The sequence below is a fragment of the Moschus berezovskii genome, chromosome 8, assembly GCF_049115385.1.
Source record: "Moschus berezovskii isolate FMDL1 chromosome 8, NW_MosBer_1.0, whole genome shotgun sequence".
Lineage (NCBI taxonomy): Eukaryota > Metazoa > Chordata > Mammalia > Artiodactyla > Moschidae > Moschus > Moschus berezovskii.
In genome coordinates, this window is record NC_142467.1 from 112,268,907 (window position 1) to 112,286,935 (window position 18,029).

General features: G+C 40.3%; 1 pseudogene; it reads left to right on the forward strand.

Annotated features, from left to right (window-relative positions):
* Positions 1-3,205: 3,205 nt before the first annotated feature.
* Positions 3,206-9,780, forward strand: LOC129538943 (olfactory receptor 10AG1-like; annotated as a pseudogene).
* Positions 9,781-18,029: the final 8,249 nt, after the last annotated feature.

Consider the following 18,029-nt stretch of genomic DNA (forward strand, 5'->3'; position numbering starts at 1 on the left):
TCCAGTACTATTTCCTAGAAAATCCCATGGATGGAGGAGCCTGGTAGGCTGCAGTCCGTGGGGTCGCTATGGGTCGGACACGACTGAGTGACTTCACTTTCACTTTTCACTTTCATGCATTGGAGAAGGAAATGACAACCTACTCCAGTGTTCTTGCCTGGAGAATCCCAGGGACGGGGGAGCCTGATGGGCTTCCGTCTATGGGGTCACACAGAGTCTGACACGACTGAAGTTACTTAGCAGTAGCAGCAGCAGCAGCAAAGAGAAAAATAATAAATGAACTTTCCTAAAATGGGTTTGCATCGTATTATTAAAGAGACTTTATATTTGTTAAATTTAAATTTTATGGTAAATGAAATGGAAAATAATAATGAGACATTGAAATGCTTTCATTTTTATATTTACATGCTTATCCTAATGATACAGGCTGCTGAATTTTAGTCACAAATTCTAGATTTTTATTTCCTGTCTTCAATTTGATTTTTTAAACTTGCCTATACTGTAATGCTGGGAGGGATTGGGGGCAGGAGGAGAAGGGGATAACAGAGGATGAGATGGCTGGATGGCATCTCTGACTCGATGGACATGAGTTTGAGTGAACTCCGGGAGTTGGTGATGGACAGGGACGCCTGGCGTGCTGCAATTCATGGGGTTGCAAAGAGTAAGACACGACTGAGTGACTGAACTGAACTGAACTGAATACATTTTGAAGATGGTGTATATATTAATAATAAATCTCACACCAAAGATAAACATTTCAGTGGAAAGGCCAGAAAAAGAAACATAAATTATTTGAGCAAGTACAAAAGTGGCTATGTATGCTGGATCATTTAGTATTTTTCTTCCTGAGTTGTAGAAATAAAAGCATCTAAACGTTTCCATAAGTCAGAAACCAGCAGCTATGCTATGAGATTTGAGAAAAGCATATTTGATGAGGTTGAGTTCAGATTAAGTATAATTTGGATGGGACTTGAATAATTGCAATATGTCTTACATTATAAATGATTTTGCATTGATAATTCCATTGATTATTAACAAAATGTTCCATTTGACAAAAAAAAAAAAGTTGAAGCTAAAAAGGATTTCAGTAAATGTGGAACACCGTTCTCAATATCAGATTCTGTTATTCTTGATTTTTCTGGCTTTTTTTTTTTTTGGCACCTTAGATTCAGTATTATTTTCAAATGTACTACCCTACTTGAATAGTAGGAAGAATTGAGAGACAGGACCAAAGAAGAGAAGACCTTACATAAAGAGCAGAGACAATAGAGAGAATCAAGCAGGTGGGATTTTCTGAACGTAGGTGCATGATGGGAGCCAGCCTAAAAAGATTGGGAATTAATTAAAAAAATTTTTTAATCAGTGTTCCAGTAATATACTCTACACTGAATTAAATAGAGAAATGTTATTAGCTTTCCTTTTCTAAGTCACAGAATTCCTTGGCAAGCCCACATCTTTGATGGACTGTTGCTTCTGCCCCATGTTTGTCTACATTTCTGTAGCTGAAATGTTGATCATTCATTATGACTTAAAACACTTAGATATGGATATAGGTGTGCCTCTGCTTTGCAGTGACTGTTTCCGTGGACATCCAAATTAATTAACACATACCATGAGAGCTATGTGTGAGATACTGAAAATAATGAAATAACTTGATATTTTGCAAAAGTGAAAAGAGTGCAATTTCTAAATACACACACACACACACACACACACACACACACACAGACATATATGCAGAGAAGGCATGGCTGAGCTAGACCAGGAGGGAAGGGTGGCCAGTTTGAATTTTGGGTAAGTACCCTTGCTTACACGTTGAGGATTATTTTGTCAAAGTAAGCAAGTTGGTTCATTTTAATTATTAATTCAAGAAGTTAGTAAATCACTTTTTGCGGAAGAAACATAATACACATTTCATACAAAGATACACTGATGATCAAATGCTTGAAATCTAGATATAGCAAAGAAAAAAGATGACTTAAAGATGGACAATCTCAACCTAAAGCTTTCACACGCATGAACTAACACTCACATAGGGGCAAAAAACAAACAAACAAACAAACAAAAAAACACCAAAAAACAATTAATTAGAGGTATTCAGCAGAGTTGTTGCAATTATTGAAGTCCTTTGTAATTTAGGAGGCTCTGAGATAGCTATTGTGGTGGATGTATTTCTTACAATAAGTGTGTAACAGGTGAACATTCTAGTTTGAATGCTTTAATGAATATAAATGCTAGATGAACCTGCCTCTTACCCTTATGAGAGTTCCTGGACAGGAAGACCAGCTTAGAATTCTTTGAGCAGAAAAATCTGAATAAAAATTATGAATGCTGGATTTGTAGACACTATATTGAAATATACAGTTTTTAAAAATTAAATACCATTCAAAAATATTGAGTGGTTAGCTGATGAATTTTGTTTTACAATAAAACAGCTAAATATGCAGAATGTCAAAGGTAAAAAGACATTGAAAATACAACAGAAAATATCTCATTTTAAAAAATTAACTGTATGTATCCCTAAGACTATTTTATATTGCATGGTTATGTATGGATGTGAGAGTTGGACTGTGAAGAAAGCTGATCGCCGAAGAATTGATGCTTTTGAATTGTGGTGCTGGAGAAGACTCTGGAGAGTCCCTTGGACTGCAAGGAGATCCAACCAGTCCATTCTAAAGGAGATCAGTCCTGGGTGTTCATTGGAAGGACTGATGCTAAAGCCAAAACTCCAATACTTTGGCCACCTCATGCGACGAGTTGACTCACTGACACGACTGAGCTGAACTGAAGACATTTAAAAGAGCAAAAGAATTAATTTTGAATTGATAATGAAAAACAGAATGGAGAGGTGAAAAGAATAACACATCAAATGCAAATATCAAGTTATTTCACAAAGTAACTTAAATTCAGAATTTGTATTTTTGAGTGTTCAGACTATTAGCAAAATTACAATCACGTGTCTTCAGAACTAAATAAATATTTTATACACCAGAAATAAAAAGATTAAAGTTTTTTTTAAATTTACAGATAGATTTAATAATGATGAAAAACACACTTTATCACACATTTAAAGCACCTGGTGTTATAGGTTTGGTTTTTATAGGAAATTGAAAAATAGAAAGTTGTAACATCCTGTTTTATAAATAAGAAAACAAGAGCTAATAAAAATGAAATTACACTACCTCTGATTGGATCATTCCCACAGATGAAATATTAAGATATGGAAGCAAGAGACAACATATCCAAAGTGATGGAATTTGTACTCCTGACGTTTTCTGACCTTCCAAACCTTTAAGGGCTATTCTTTGGGGTGTTCTCCATCATTTACATCATTATCTTAACTGGAAATAGTCTCATATTAATACCAACTAGGCTAACTAGGCTTGATCCATGGAGAAGACAATGGCAACCCACTCCAGTACTCTTGCCTAGAAAATCCCATTGACGGAAGAGCCTGGTAGGCTGCAGGCCATGGGGTCGCTGAGAGTCGGACACTACTGAGCGACTTCACTTTCACTTTTCACTTTCATGCATTGGAGAAGGAAATGGCAACCCACTCCAGTGTTCTTGCCTGAAGAATCCCAGGGACGGGGGAGCCTGGTGGGCTTCTATCTATGGGGTCGCACAGAGTTGGACATGACTGAAGTGACTTAGCAGCAGCAGCAGCAGGCTTGACCCAGCACTGCACAAACCCATGTATTTTTTCTTGGCAAACTTTTCCTGCTTGGAAATCTGTTACGTGTTCTTCACTCTCCCTAGGACTCTGGAACCTTTGGACTAAGGGCAGAAGCATTTCTGTGCTGGACTGTGCTGCCCAAATGTATTTCTTTCTACTCCTCAGAGACACTGAATGCCTCCTCCTGGCGGTGATGGCTTGTGACCGCTGCGTGGCCATCTGTGATCCTCTGCACTATCCCCTGGTCATGACCCCAAAGGTGTGCCTCCAGCTGGCTGTGGGCTCCTGGGTCAGTGGAATCCCAGTGTAGACAGGGCAAACGTGCCGGATCTTCTCTCTGCGTCTCTGTCATTCGAAGGAGATTCACCTCTTCTTCTGTGACATTTCCCCCATTCTGACGCTGGCCTGTGGGGACACTTTTGCACACGAGCTCTCAGTCTATGCAGGAGCTCTGTTGTTTGTTACTGTACGTTTTATGCTGATCCTTGCCTCTTGCAGCAAAATCATTTCCACCATTCTGAGGTTTCCAACAGCCAGAGGAAGAGCCAAAGCCTTCTCCACATGCTATCCTCACCTGTTGGTTGTGCTTTTATCCTTTGGATCTGCTGCTATTACCTACTTAAGGCCCAAATCCAGACATTCTGCAGGAACTGACAGACTGCTCTCTCTGTTCTACACCATGGTGACTCCAATGTTCAATCAAGGATGTGATTGCAGCATTGAGAAAATTATTATTGAAAAAGAGTAATGTGATGAGTTTATTTTAAAATGCTTTAAATGCTGGCCACAGGGTTATCAGAGAAATTTTTAAAGATGTCTACATTTCCCAGTTTAGAAGTTAACCATTTCTTTTTATACTATATTTTTCAGTTCAGTTCAGTTGCTCAGTCATGTCTGACTCTTTGCAACCCCATGGACCTCAGCACGCCAGGCCTCCCTGTCCATCACCAATTCCTGGAGTTTGCTCAAACTCATGTCCATTGAGTCCATGATGCCATCCAGCCATCTCCTCTGTCATCCCCTTCTCCTCCAGCCTTCAGTCTCCTCCCTCCCCGCCCCGCCCATCCCTCCGGGTCATCACCTGAGGCTGGGCTCCCTGTGCTGCACAGCAGCTTCCCACCAGCCAGCCATCTCACGCCTGATTGTGTATGTATGCTGATGTTGCTTTCTCCATTCATCTCACACTCTCTCTCCCCACATGTAAGTCCATTCCCTACATCTGTGTATCCATTCCTTTCCTACAAATAGGTTCATCAGTATCATTTTTTTAGATTCCATATATATGTATTACTTAGTAAAGAAATTTTTACAAAATTTTGCAACACTGCTGTCCCAGGAGTTCGATCACTGGTTTTTAATCTTCTCTTTACCAGATGTAGAGCAAGTCATTTAGCTACTATTTTTTCCTTTCGTTCTTCTAAAGAACAAAATTAAAATGAGTATGAAGCTTATTATAAGCACATGGCTAGCCATATCATCCCACCAGAAGTGTTGCTGTGTGAAATGAATAAACGTGTTTTGTCACACAGGCCTGAATATGATTCTAAAGAAGAAAATACACATTCATGTTTCACAGTGTTTGGTGGTGATAGATAGTACCTTTTTAGTAGCTTTTCAGCTGTTGCAGAAGCTCTTTTGTGGTAGGAAATGTTTCTCAGAAATGCAGGTTTTGGCATTTTAATTTGTGTGTTATGACTGAGCACTTCAGTGTTTAAACAGTGCTTTCCTCTGCTGTGTATGTATTCAACACAACTTCATCTGCTATATGAACTTCTGTGAATAGAATCAACTGTAACTACAGACACATCTCATTAGTACTTTGCAAGAATTTAATATACTCATGGTATCAATGCGAGAGCAGTTAAAGAGGTTTTATTGTAAAGAAAAAAAATTGCATGCTTCTGTAAGTGTGGATTTCATAATTAAAAATCCTATAGCTAGATATTTGACAGCATTTTTGCACAAATATCTACTATTTAAAAAAAAGTTTCATTTTGTCATCCAGTTTGTTGCTACTCCTATATGATTTTAACATTAAAAAACGTTGTTGAACATTCAGGCTTTGCAGATTTTATTTACAATTTGGCTCACAAAGAATATGACCGCATCATCATTATTTGAAATCATGATAAAACCAAAGCCAGGAGAACTATTTACACAGCTTATGATTCAGTTCAATTCAGTTCAGTCACTCAGTTGTGTCCAACTCTTTGTGACCCCATGGACTGCAGCACGCCAGACTCCTCTGTCCATCACCAACCTCCAGAGCTTATTCAAACTCAGGTCCATCAAGTCAGTGATGCCATCCAACCATCTCATCCTCTATCATCCTTGTCTCCTCCTGCCTTAAATCTTTCCCAGCATCAGGGTCTTTTCAAATGAATCAGCTCTTAGCATCAGGTGGCCAAAGTATTGGAGTTTCACCTTCAGCATCAGTTCTTCCAATGAATATTCAGGACTGATTTCCTTTAGGATTCACTGATTGGATCTCCTTGCAGTCCAAGGGACTCTCAAGAATCTTCTCCAACAACGCAGGTCAAAAGCATCAATTCTTTGAGGCTCAGCTTTCTTTATAGTCCAACTTTCACATCCATACATGACCACTGGAAAAACCATAGCCTTGACTAGAAGGAACTTTGTTGGCAAAGTAATGTCTCTGCTTTTTAATACGGTGTCTAGGTTGGTCATAGCTTTTCATCCAAGGAGCAAGCATCTTTTAATTTCATGGCTGCAGTCACCATCTGTAGTGATTTTGGAGCCCCTCAAAATAAAGTCTGTCACTGTTTCTATTGTTTCCCCATCTATTTGCCATGAAGTGATGGGATGGGATGCCATGATCTTAGTTTTCTGAATGTTAAGCTTTAAGCCAACTTTTTCACTCTCCTCTTTCATTTTCATCAAGAGGCCCTTCAGTTTTTCTTTGCTTTCTGCCATAAGAGTGGTGTCATCTGAGTATCTGAAGTTATTGATATTTCTCTCAGCAATCTTGATTCCAGCTTGTGCTTCATCCAGCCCAGCATTTCTCATGATGTACTCCGCATATAAATTAAATAAGCATGGTAACAATATATAGGCTTGACATGCCCCTTTCCCAATTTGGAACCAGTCTGTTGTTCCATGCCCAGGTCTAACTGTTGCTTTTTGTCCTGGATAAATTTCTCGGGAGGCAGGTCAGGTTGTCTGGTATTCCCATCTCTTTAAGAATGTTCCACAGTGTGTTTTGATCTACACAGTCAAAGGCTTTGGTGTAGTCAATAAAGCAGAAGTTGATTTTTTCTGGAACTCTCTTGCTTTTTCAATGATCCAACTTTTACCAATTTTATCTCTGGTTCCTCTGCCTTTTCTAAATCCAGTTTTGAACATCTGGAAGCTTATGGCTCATGTACTCCTGAAGCCTGGCTTGGAGAATGTTGACGATTACTTTGCTAGCATGTTAGATGAGTGCAATTGTACGGTAATTTGAACAATCTTTGGCATTGCCTTTCTTTGGGATTGGAATGAAAGCTGACCTTTTTCAGTCCTGTGGCCACTGATGAGTTTTCCAAATTTGCTGGCGTATTGAGTGCAGCACTTTCACAGCATCATCTTTTAGCATTTGAAATAGCTCAACTGGAATTCCATCACCTCCACTAGCTTTGTTAATAGTGATGCTTCCTAAGGCCCATTTGACTTCGCATTCCAGGATGTCTGGTTCTAGGTGAGTGATCACACCATCGTGGTTATCTGGGTCATGAAGATCTTTTTTGTTTAGTTCTTCTGTGTATTCTCGCCACCTTTTCTTGATATGCTCTGCTTCTAATTAACAATACCTATATTGGTACTGACCTATCGTTATGTTTCAATCTATCTTTCCTTTGAATGTTCAACCAATCATGATAATAAGTTCCTAAGACTAAAATTTTATCATTAAGATTAAATAGTTAAATATTTATAAATAGCCTTTCAGGAAGAATGGGTTGTTCTCTAGTCTGGAAAGTATCACTTTCTGGTATTTGAAATATACAACAATTTTAACAGTATTGTGCATGTATCATTCAAACAACAGTGACATACAAACATGTTTTGTTTTAACATTAAATTTAACTGTCATCCTCTGTGTGTCCCTGTCTGCAAACTGTATCAATTAGGTATATGAGAGTGTCTGTGACAAAACAGTGACTCAGGAACGACAAAGACCTCCTGCCAGCATCTAACTGAGATTACTTCTCAACCCATAGGCTGACCATGGCAGTCTAGTTGTCAAAGGTAATTGATTGTTAAATGAGGATAAAAGGTTCAGGGGAATGGCCATGTATAATACTACAGAGATGTTTTCATTAATTGATAGCATTTAAAAACATATTCTATAATATTTTAAATTTGCATGCAAATTAAAATGCACTTTTCTGTTGTAAACTTTTTGAGAAGTCTGACAAATCCAGAGTTATGTTACCAAAAACATGGTCAAAATACATAACAGCTTGATGAATCTCCAAAATTCTCATTTTTTGTTTCTCTAGTTAATACCCCACCAATTTGCTACCAGCATGGGGTCACAGAGAGTCGGACACAACTGAGCGACTGAACTGAACTGAACTGAACTGACCAGTCCTCTGTCCATATGCCTTTTTGAAAATGTCATATAAATGGAATCATAAAGCCTTTTAAGTCTGAATTTTCACTTTGCATAGAGCATTTAGCATATTGCTGCCTGCATCAATATAGTTTGTTTATTTATATTTCTCTGTAGTGTCTCACACTATGTAATATACCAGAGTTTGTTTACTCATTCCTTGGGTGAAGAACACGTTGCTGTTTCCAGAATTTCACTGTTATAGCTGCCCTGAATGTTTGGTAATAGATTTTTGTGTAAATACAAGTTTCCATTTTTCTATAAAGTGGGACTTCTGGATAAATGTATTTTGTAAGTGTGCAATTAACTTTATAATAAACTACTAACCTTCAGAGAAACTGTCTCAATTTTCCATTCCTACGAGAAATGCACAGAAGTTCACTTGTTCTAAATCATCACCAGCATTAAATATTATCTGTGCATTATTTTTTTTTGTTGTTTTGTTTTTATTAGATTTTTTTCAACTATAATGTGTCTAGTGATACTTCATTTTTAATTTTGATTTTCCTAATCAATCTCAGTAATTTCACACTTAGTTTTTCATGGTGTAATTTGTCATCTCTATATCTTCTTTGATGAATTATCTGTTCAAATTGTTTTCTAACATTTTACTTGTGCTGTTGATTTCTTTATTACGAAGTTTTAAGATTTCTATATATTTATATGTAAATATAAAAAGAATATATGCAGTGTATATGTATTCATATATGTTTATATTCACTGACAAGCTTCCTTGGAATCTCAGTGGTAAAGAATCCACCTGCCAAGCAGGATATAAGGGTTCAATCCTTGGGTGGGGAAGATCCCCTGGAGAAGGAAATGGCCATCCACTCCAGTATTCTTGCCTGGGAAATCCCATGGACAGAGGAGCCTGGTGGGCTATAGTCCATGAGGTTGCAAATGAAGTTGCAAAAGAGTCAGACATGACTTAGGGACTAAACAACAACAACAATATTCATTAACAGATTACAAAATGAAAGAAAGCCATTATCCAAAAATTTTACTGGCAGGAATTCAGCTGATAGAACTGCTCAGCTGCACATGTATGCTATGTTTCGTGAAAAGAGACTTGTAACATGGAGTCTGACTCCATATTTGATATTTGACTGCGGACAGCTTTTAAAGCACACAGTTAAAACAGTTGAAATGGCACAGTGTAAAATAAAATGGGATCCTCTAAGACTTAAACTCATTATACAAGAACCATTTGAAAGAGAAGGGGAATTTTTTTTTTTTAAGTAATTGGGGCCAGAAAGCTCCTTCTTCTTCTCGCCTTCCCCTTCCTTCTGTATCTGCACCAGCCTCCGCAGCCCGACCCTGGGGAGCAGACTCTCTGGGCAGCTTGCGGTGTCAAGGACTCAGCGAGCCTGCGCAGACCTGTCTGCCCTCAGGCTCCTTGCACACCCCCTCCTGGGGGCTGGCCTTGCACAGCCCCAGCTTCAGGCTGGGGATCATCTGGGAGAGAATGGCCATAAGCTGTATCCTCCTGTAGTCGGGGATGATGGGGGCCCTAGCAGTCCTGGCCTCCTCAGGAAGGCAGAAGGACCATTGCTTTGCCTCTGCTCAGGCAGTCTGGGCTCAGAGAGTATAGGCTGGTCCAGAGGCCGTCTTCCCAGTCCCAGGGAACAATCTGCAGGGAATAGGGACGAAGGACTCATCCCCCACCCACCCATCCACCCACCCATCCACCCACCTGGCAGTGAGGAGCCGAACGATGCCCTGGGGCCCTTGGTTTGTGTCCCTGCTTTGTCTTCCACCTTCATCCATCCCCTTTCTCCAGATCAAGTTGATTCAGGAAGGGGGGGGGCGGGGATTAGCTCCAAACATTTCTCCATTTTACAACCCAGTTAGGCCGGTCCATAAAATGAAAATAATGAATGACACCATATGATCACAACCTTAATGCCATAGCCCCAGTTATGAAGGCTCCATAGGCAATAACAATGAAATTACCAACTTCATTCCATTAGCAAGTATCAAGTGTTTTGCAGCCATCAGTTCAGTTCAGTTCAGTCGCTCAGTCGTGTCCAACTCTCCGCGACCCCATGAATCACAGCACGCCAGGCCTCCCTGTCCATCACCAACTCCCGGAGTACACTCAAACTCATGACCACAGAGTCGGTGATGCCATCCAGCCATCTCATTCTCCGTCGTCCCCTTCTCCTCCTGCCCCCAACCTTTCCCAGCATCAGAGTCTTTTCCAGTGAGTCAACTCGTCGTTTGCAGCCATAGATTTAGCTAATATACTCTGTTCAGTGCCTATTTTGACTGCCTCTCAGAGGGAGTTTGCTTTCACCTCTAAAGGGACACAAGATACTTTACTTGACTACTCATAGGGTATCTCAGTAGCTCGGCCATCTCATACAATTTTTTCAAGATATTAACTGCATTCAACTCTTTCTGGAATGGATATGACATTGTGTATAAATGGATTCAGGCTTCTCTAGTGACTCGGCAGTAAAGAGTCTGCCTGCTGAGCTGCAGGAGATGCCGGTTCAGTCCCTGGGTCAGGAAGATCCCCTGGGAGAGAGCATAGCAATCCACTTCAGTGTTCTTTCCTACAGAGTCCCATAGACAAAGGAATCTGTTGAGCTGCAGTCCAGAAGGTCACAAAGAGTCGGACAGGACTGAAGCAACTTAGGACTCATGCACATAAAGGGATTAATTTGACAGATTCATTTAGGACCATGGGAGGAGGTCATCTGAAGAAGGTGACATCTGGTTGACTGGCAAACTGGACCTGGGTGCTCCTCAACCTCTCCTTTGTCTTTTGAATGTACATTCTGTCCAGCATTCCTACAGTGAGAGATATTGTCAAAGTCACAAGAGGCCTTGAGAGAGCAACTTGCTGTTGAGACCACCTGGACAGTGTGCATGCTTGAAGTTTGTTAAGACCACTATATAAATATTTGAATTTCTGAGTGGTGGGTATTGAGATCCACTTGTCTCACAGCTTCCCATGAAAAGCCCTATATGTGAGACTATAAGCCATAGTTTGATGCTGATTCTAGAAAGAGTTCAACTTTAATTCAATTGTATTTTACTGACCTGCTGTAAAATTAATTCAACCTATTGGAGTATAAGAGCTTCCCCAGTGGTTCAGTGATAAAGAATTTACCTACAGTGCAGGAGACCCAAATTTGATCACTGGGTCAGGAAGATCCCCTGGAGGAGGAAATGGCAACCCATTCCAATATTCTTGCCTAGAGAATTCTATGGAAAGAGGAGCCTGGTGGGTTACAGTCCATGGGGTTGCAAAGAGTCAGACATGACTTAGAGACTAAACAACAAGAATATTTGGGTATTGACACCAAGGATGAGAAGAATCAGGACTTTTTGTTTGATGATGGCTTATTAGAACCTGAGAGTCACAGTTTCCTGCACAGAGAGGAGTGTTATCAATTTACCAAGTAGTGGGAGAATTTCTTAAAAGAAAATTTAAATTTCTGAAAGAAAATATATATACACAGTGAGAAACAGAGTACTAACATACTTGGAAATCTCAACTACACAAAAATCTCTATGAACACTGAGAGTTTATTTTTCAGGACTGACTTAGAGGCATACTAACTAGTTTAGATAGTTGTCTCTGGTACCATCTATTGTCTGAAAGATGGAAGAATTCTAGGTTCTATGCTACATGGGAAAACACTTTTTTAAGCTCATTCCTCTCAAGCAGTGCCAATGTGAAAGAGTATTTGCTAGGAAAGTCTGTTTTCTTAAGGCTGGTTCATGGAGAGCATTTAAATATTTGAGTGGAAGTAGCATATATTTCCGGAGAAGGCACTGGCAAGCCACTCCAGTACTCTTGCCTAGAAAATCCAATGGATGAAGGAGCCTGGTAGGCTGCAGTCCGTGGGGTCACTAAGGGTGGGACACGACTGAGCGAGTTCACTTCCACTTTTCACTTTCACACACTGGAGAAGGAAATGGCAACCCACTCCAGTATTCTTGCCTGGAGAATCCCAGGGACGAGGGAGCCTGGTGGGCTTCCGTCTATGGGGTCGCACAGAGTCGGACACGACTGAAGTGACTTAGCAGCAGCCGCATATATTTCAAGTTGACTCACTGGAAAAGACTCTGATGCTGGCAGGGACTGGGACAGAAGGAGAAGGGGACGACAGAGGATGAGATGGCTGGATGGTATCACCGACTTGATGGACATGAGTTTGAGTGAACTCCGGGAGTTGGTGATGGACAGCGAGGCCTGGTGTGCTGTGATTCATGGGGTCGCAAAGAGTCGGACACAACTGAGCGACTGAACTGAACTGAACTAAGCATATATTTTCCTGATGACCTCTTTTACCACATTAGTTGCAAGTTCCAAACCAAAGATCCTTAATTCAAACCCTTTTGACCTTGTCACTTTTCATCCAATTCTTTGCTTTTAAAAATTCAATGTATCAATAAATCCATTCAATAAGTTGTTAAATTATATACATTTTTCAATTCTAATTTATTTTCTAAGGTTTCCAATCATTTGCTGAATGTCTCCCAACTTTTGTCATTTTCATTGTTTTTGGACAATTTTCTTTAGGATGTTTTTAGAATTATTTTAAAATTCTTGCTTGCCAACTCCAATTTTGGTTCAATGTGTGTTTGCTTTTGGCATTTTCCCTCTTGTATGGGCATAAAATCTTTCCTGTTATCATGCTTAGTAATTTGTTTACTACATGCCATACAGACTACAAATATGTTCTACAGGATTACTCAAATCAATCAATGAAGCTTCAATTATTTTTCTGATGCTATTAAGAGAGATAAACTTCATTCAATAGAAAACTGATTCTTTAGGTTTTGGCAACATGTACTGTAACTGGAAAAGGTCAGTCTTCATTCCAATCCCAAAGAAAGGCAATGCCAAAGAATGCTCAAACTACCGCACAATTGCACTCATCTCACACGCTAGTAAAGTCATGCTCAAAATTCTCCAAGCCAGACTTCAGCAATATGTGAACCGTGAAACGCCAGATGTTCAAGCAGGTTTTAGAAAAGGCAGAGGAACCAGAGATCAAATTGCCAACATCCACTGGATCATGGAGAAAGCAAGAGAGTTCCAGAAAAACATCTATTTCTGCTTCATTGACAATGACAAAGCCTTTGACTGTGTGGATCACACCGAACTGTGGAAAATTCTGAAAGAGATGGGAATACCAGACCACCTGACCTGCCTCTTGAGAAACCTGTATGCAGGTCAGGAAGCAACAGTTAGAACTGTACATGGAAGAGCAGACTGGTTCCAAATAGGAAAAGGAGAACGTTAAGGTTGTATACTGTCACCGTGCTTATTTAACTTTTATGCAGAGTACATCATGAGGAACCCTGGGCTGGAGGAAGCACAAGCTGGAATCAAGATTGCTGGGAGAAATATCAATCACCTCAGATATACAGATGACACCACCCTTATGGCAAAAAGTGAAGAGGAACTCAAAAGCCTCTTGATGAAAGTGAAAGAGGAGAATGAAAAGGTTGGCTTGAACTCAACATTCAGAAAACAAAGATCATGGCATCTGGTCCCATCACTTCATGGAAAATAGATGGGGAAACAGTGGAAACAGTGACAGACTTTATTTTTTTGGGCTCCAAAATCACTGCGGATGCTGACTGCAGCCATGAAATTAAAAGACACTTACTCCTTGGAAGGAAAGTTATGACCAGCCTAGATAGTATATTAAAAAGCAGAGACATTACTTTGCCAACAAAGGTCCGTCTATTCAAGCCTATGGTTTTTCCCGTGGTCATGTATGGATGTGAGAGTTGGACTGTGAAGAAAGCTGGTCGCCGAAGAATTGATGCTTTTGAATTGTGGTGTTGGAGAAGGGTCTTGAGAGTCCCTTGGACTGCAAGGAGATCCAACCAGTTCATTCTAAAGGAGATCAATCCTGGGTGTTCATTGGAAGGACTGATGCTAAAGCTGAAACTCCGATACTTTGGCCACCTCATGCAACGAGTTGACTCACTGGAAAAGACTGATGCTGAGAGGGATTGGAGTCGGGAGGAGAAGGGGATGGCAGAGAGTGAGTTGGCTGGATGGTATCACCGACTCGATGGACATGAGTTTGCGTGAACTCTGGGAGTTGGTAATGGACAGGGAGGACTGGAGTGCTGTGATTCATGGGGTCGCAAAGAGTCGGACACAACTGAGCGACTGAACTGAAGTGACTGACTGACTGTATCTCCATTTCACCCCTCTGACTAGGGCATAGCGATCTAGGACTTTCACATAAGTACAGAACGAAAGTAATATAGAATTGTCTACTCTTGTATTTCAGAGGTTTTTGATATATTTTTAACCCCCAACTCCAAGCAATTTAAAATTTGGCAAATGCTATGAAGGGAAGACAGGTCTGTGTTTGTAGCCATACAAATTTCCCGTTTGGGTACTCTGCTGCTGCTGCTGCTAAGGCGCTTCAGTTGTGTCCAGCTCTGTTTGACCCCATATATGGCAGCCCACCAGGCTCCCCCGTCCCTGGGATTCTCCAGGCAAGAACATTGGAGTGGGTTGCCATTTCCTTCTCCAACGCATGAAAGTGAAAATTGAAAGTGAAGCCGCTCTGTCATGTCCGGCTCTTAGCGACCCCATGGACTGAAGCCTACCAGGCTCCTCCATCCATGGAAGTTTCCAGGCAAGAGTACTGGAGTGGGGTGCCATTGTCTTCTCTGTTGGGTACTCTAGTACTGTGTAATTAGTAAAAGTTCTGCAAGTTTTTCTGAGAGCAGCTGAAATACCATTGTTTTAGTGAAACTGTCATACAAAACGCACATAAGAGCAATCAAGTTGAAGATGAAAAACTATTTCCTTACTGGGATGATTTTTGCCTCCTTTTGATGCTCTCAGGCATAAGACTCTTATTTAAAAGTCCTTCTGGGACTTTCCTGGTGGTCCAGTGGTTTAGAGTCCACCTGCCACTACAGAGGACGTGGGTTCAATCCCTGGTCCAGGAAGATAACCACAAGCCACATTCCATCTAAACCATGCACTGCAACTTTTGAGCCTGTGATATTAGAGCCCATCGTCTGCAACAGAATGTAGCCCCAGTGTCTGCAACTAGAGAACGCCCATGCACAGCAAGGAAGACCCTGCACAGCCAAAAGTAAATAGATAGATAGATAACTTTAAGAAATAAAGTACTTTCATCTTCTCAGAAAGCATCTATGATAGGTTTTATAGTAGCCTCCGCTGGTCTCACCCTTCAGTGCAACAAAAAATTTTACATTTCAGAGCTGAAGATATCAAGTAACATTTTTAGGAACTTCCATGTGGTTTTTGAAATAATTTAAATTAAAGCTACATGTTAAAATATATGAACTATTTAAAAGAGCCTCTACAGTATTAGAGTGTAGGAATCTCATGGGATTTCAAGTGTCAGAAAAAAAAAAAAAAAAACAACCACAATATTACTGAGAGCAAAAATTGCCTCTCAAAACTAACAGAATTGCTATGATAATCATGAAGTTGTTTCAAAATAATAAGTCACAATAACCTACTAATTATCCCCTAGGAGTCTCTTGGAAATGAACATGCTTGGAATCTTCAGTTATTAGGCCCTGGTGATGGACAGAGAGGCCTGCTGTGCTGTGATTCATGGGGTTGCAAAGAGTTGGACACGACTGAGCGACTGAACTGAACTGAGTGACTTGAGAATATATATAAAAGTCCTTGGTTCTATTGGTGAAATTATTAATCTAGGTAATAGGAAAATGTCTCCTTTGGTAAGTAGCTCCTGTGTTTACCAGATTGACATTATTGATGCAAAAATAGACTTCTATGGACCTGAGACCACGGACATGTGTCAAAATAGTTACAAAGTCATATGTATTAGCATATTACCCACAAATAAATCTACCTGTGTCATTCTTCTATAGCTTCTACAGGGATCTGAAACACTCACCTCGTTTAAATAAGCTTTTTTGTTAACAGAAAAAAACTGAAACATGATTGGCTACCTGATATTTTCAATTAATTTATTTTCTGTTCTAACATTGTTTTGCTATATATTTATGAAAAATTTAGCGAATCATTTCAGTTTGATTGAAACTTTTCATTCATTCCCATTGAAAGCAAGAATCCAAGATTCACTCACATCTCCAACTTTTCCCCTCGTGTTCTCTTCTCATGTTTCCCTACATGGATGGTGGTGGTGGTGGCAGAGGTGATTTAGTTACTAAGTCGTGTTCAACTCTTTGCAACCCCATGGAATGTGGCCCCGCCCAGCTGCTTTGTCCATTGAATTTCCCAGGTAAGAATACTAGAATGGGTTGCCATTTCTTTCACCAGGGAATCTTCCTGACCAGGGATCAAACCCAGGTCTCCTGAATTATAGGCATTCTCCTGCATTGTAGGCAGATTATTTAAGGTCTGAGCCACCAGGGAAACCTTTCTTAGGCTATTGGAAGGATGCTTTCTGTGAGTCCCTGAGGGTAATGGACTATGTTTTTAGGAAATAGCTGAGTCATTCTGCCCTGCCTTCAGCAAGTCTGCACCACAGCCTGTCTCACGGAGGCCACACTGTTAATTCTCTAACTACCTTCATGGTTGTCCTTGTGAGCTTTGACTTTATACATATCTGGATTTGAATTATACCTGTCAACTGCTTGTGGAGTGACTCGGAACATTAAGCTTCAATGTTCCCATGCAACATATGGAATCAGTAATGAGAATCTAGCTTACACAGCCAATCTGTCTTGAAGTTTTGGAGGCAGGAGCCCGGGCTCCAGTGCTGTCTTCATCACGTCTTAGCTCTTCAGCTCTCTGTACGTTAGCTCCCTCAACTCTAAGAGGAAGACGACTGTGACAGCAACTGCTGTGAAACTGTGTTACAGTACTTTTGTGTGACAAGTACCTAAATTATATGTAAAGTGCTCAGAATATTGCATTTCACATTGCAATCATTATATAAATGATAACTATTATTTAAAAAATCTAGTGACATAGTTCTAATTATTAGCTAGGGAGAAGCTAGAGCAGTGGGGTTGTTTCTGTTGTTGTTTAGTCATTAAGTTGTGTCCAACTGTTTGTGACCCCATGGACTGTAGCCAGTCAGGCTTCTCTGTCCATGAGGTTCTCCAGGCAAGGATACTGGAGTGGGTTCCCATTTCCTTCCCCAGAAGATCTTCCCAGATCAGGGACTGAACCCACATCTCCTGCATTGGCAAATGGATCCTTTACTGCTGAGCAGAGAGCAGTGGAGTAATTAAAACTAATCTTCACTCTTTACCTATTATGTGCCAGTCTATCTAAAGTGAGACAACACAGAAGTATAGACAGATAGTTTTCCTAATTTAACCTGGCAGAGAAACCATGTGAAATATTGTTGTCATCATTATAGTAAAATTTAAAATATATATAATGTTATATATAATAATATGCACATGGTATATGTATTAAGTGTAGCAGATTCTCTCTCTCTCTCTCCACACACACACACACACACACACATACACACACACACATGATTGTGCAAGGTCATGCAGTCCATGTGGCTAATATGACATTCTAACCAAATGCTTATTAACTCTCAATTTAGGTCTTATCATTTCTGAACACTGATTACCTTGCAAACAAGCAAAATAAGAATAAATTAATTACTATCCTAACAAGGTACTGTCAGACCTCTCCACCATGACCCGTCCGTCTTGGGTGGCCCCACATGGCATGGCTCAGCCTCATTGAGTCAGACAGGCCTGTGGCCCATGTGATCAGATCAACTAGTTTTCTGTGATTATGATTTGAGTGTGTCT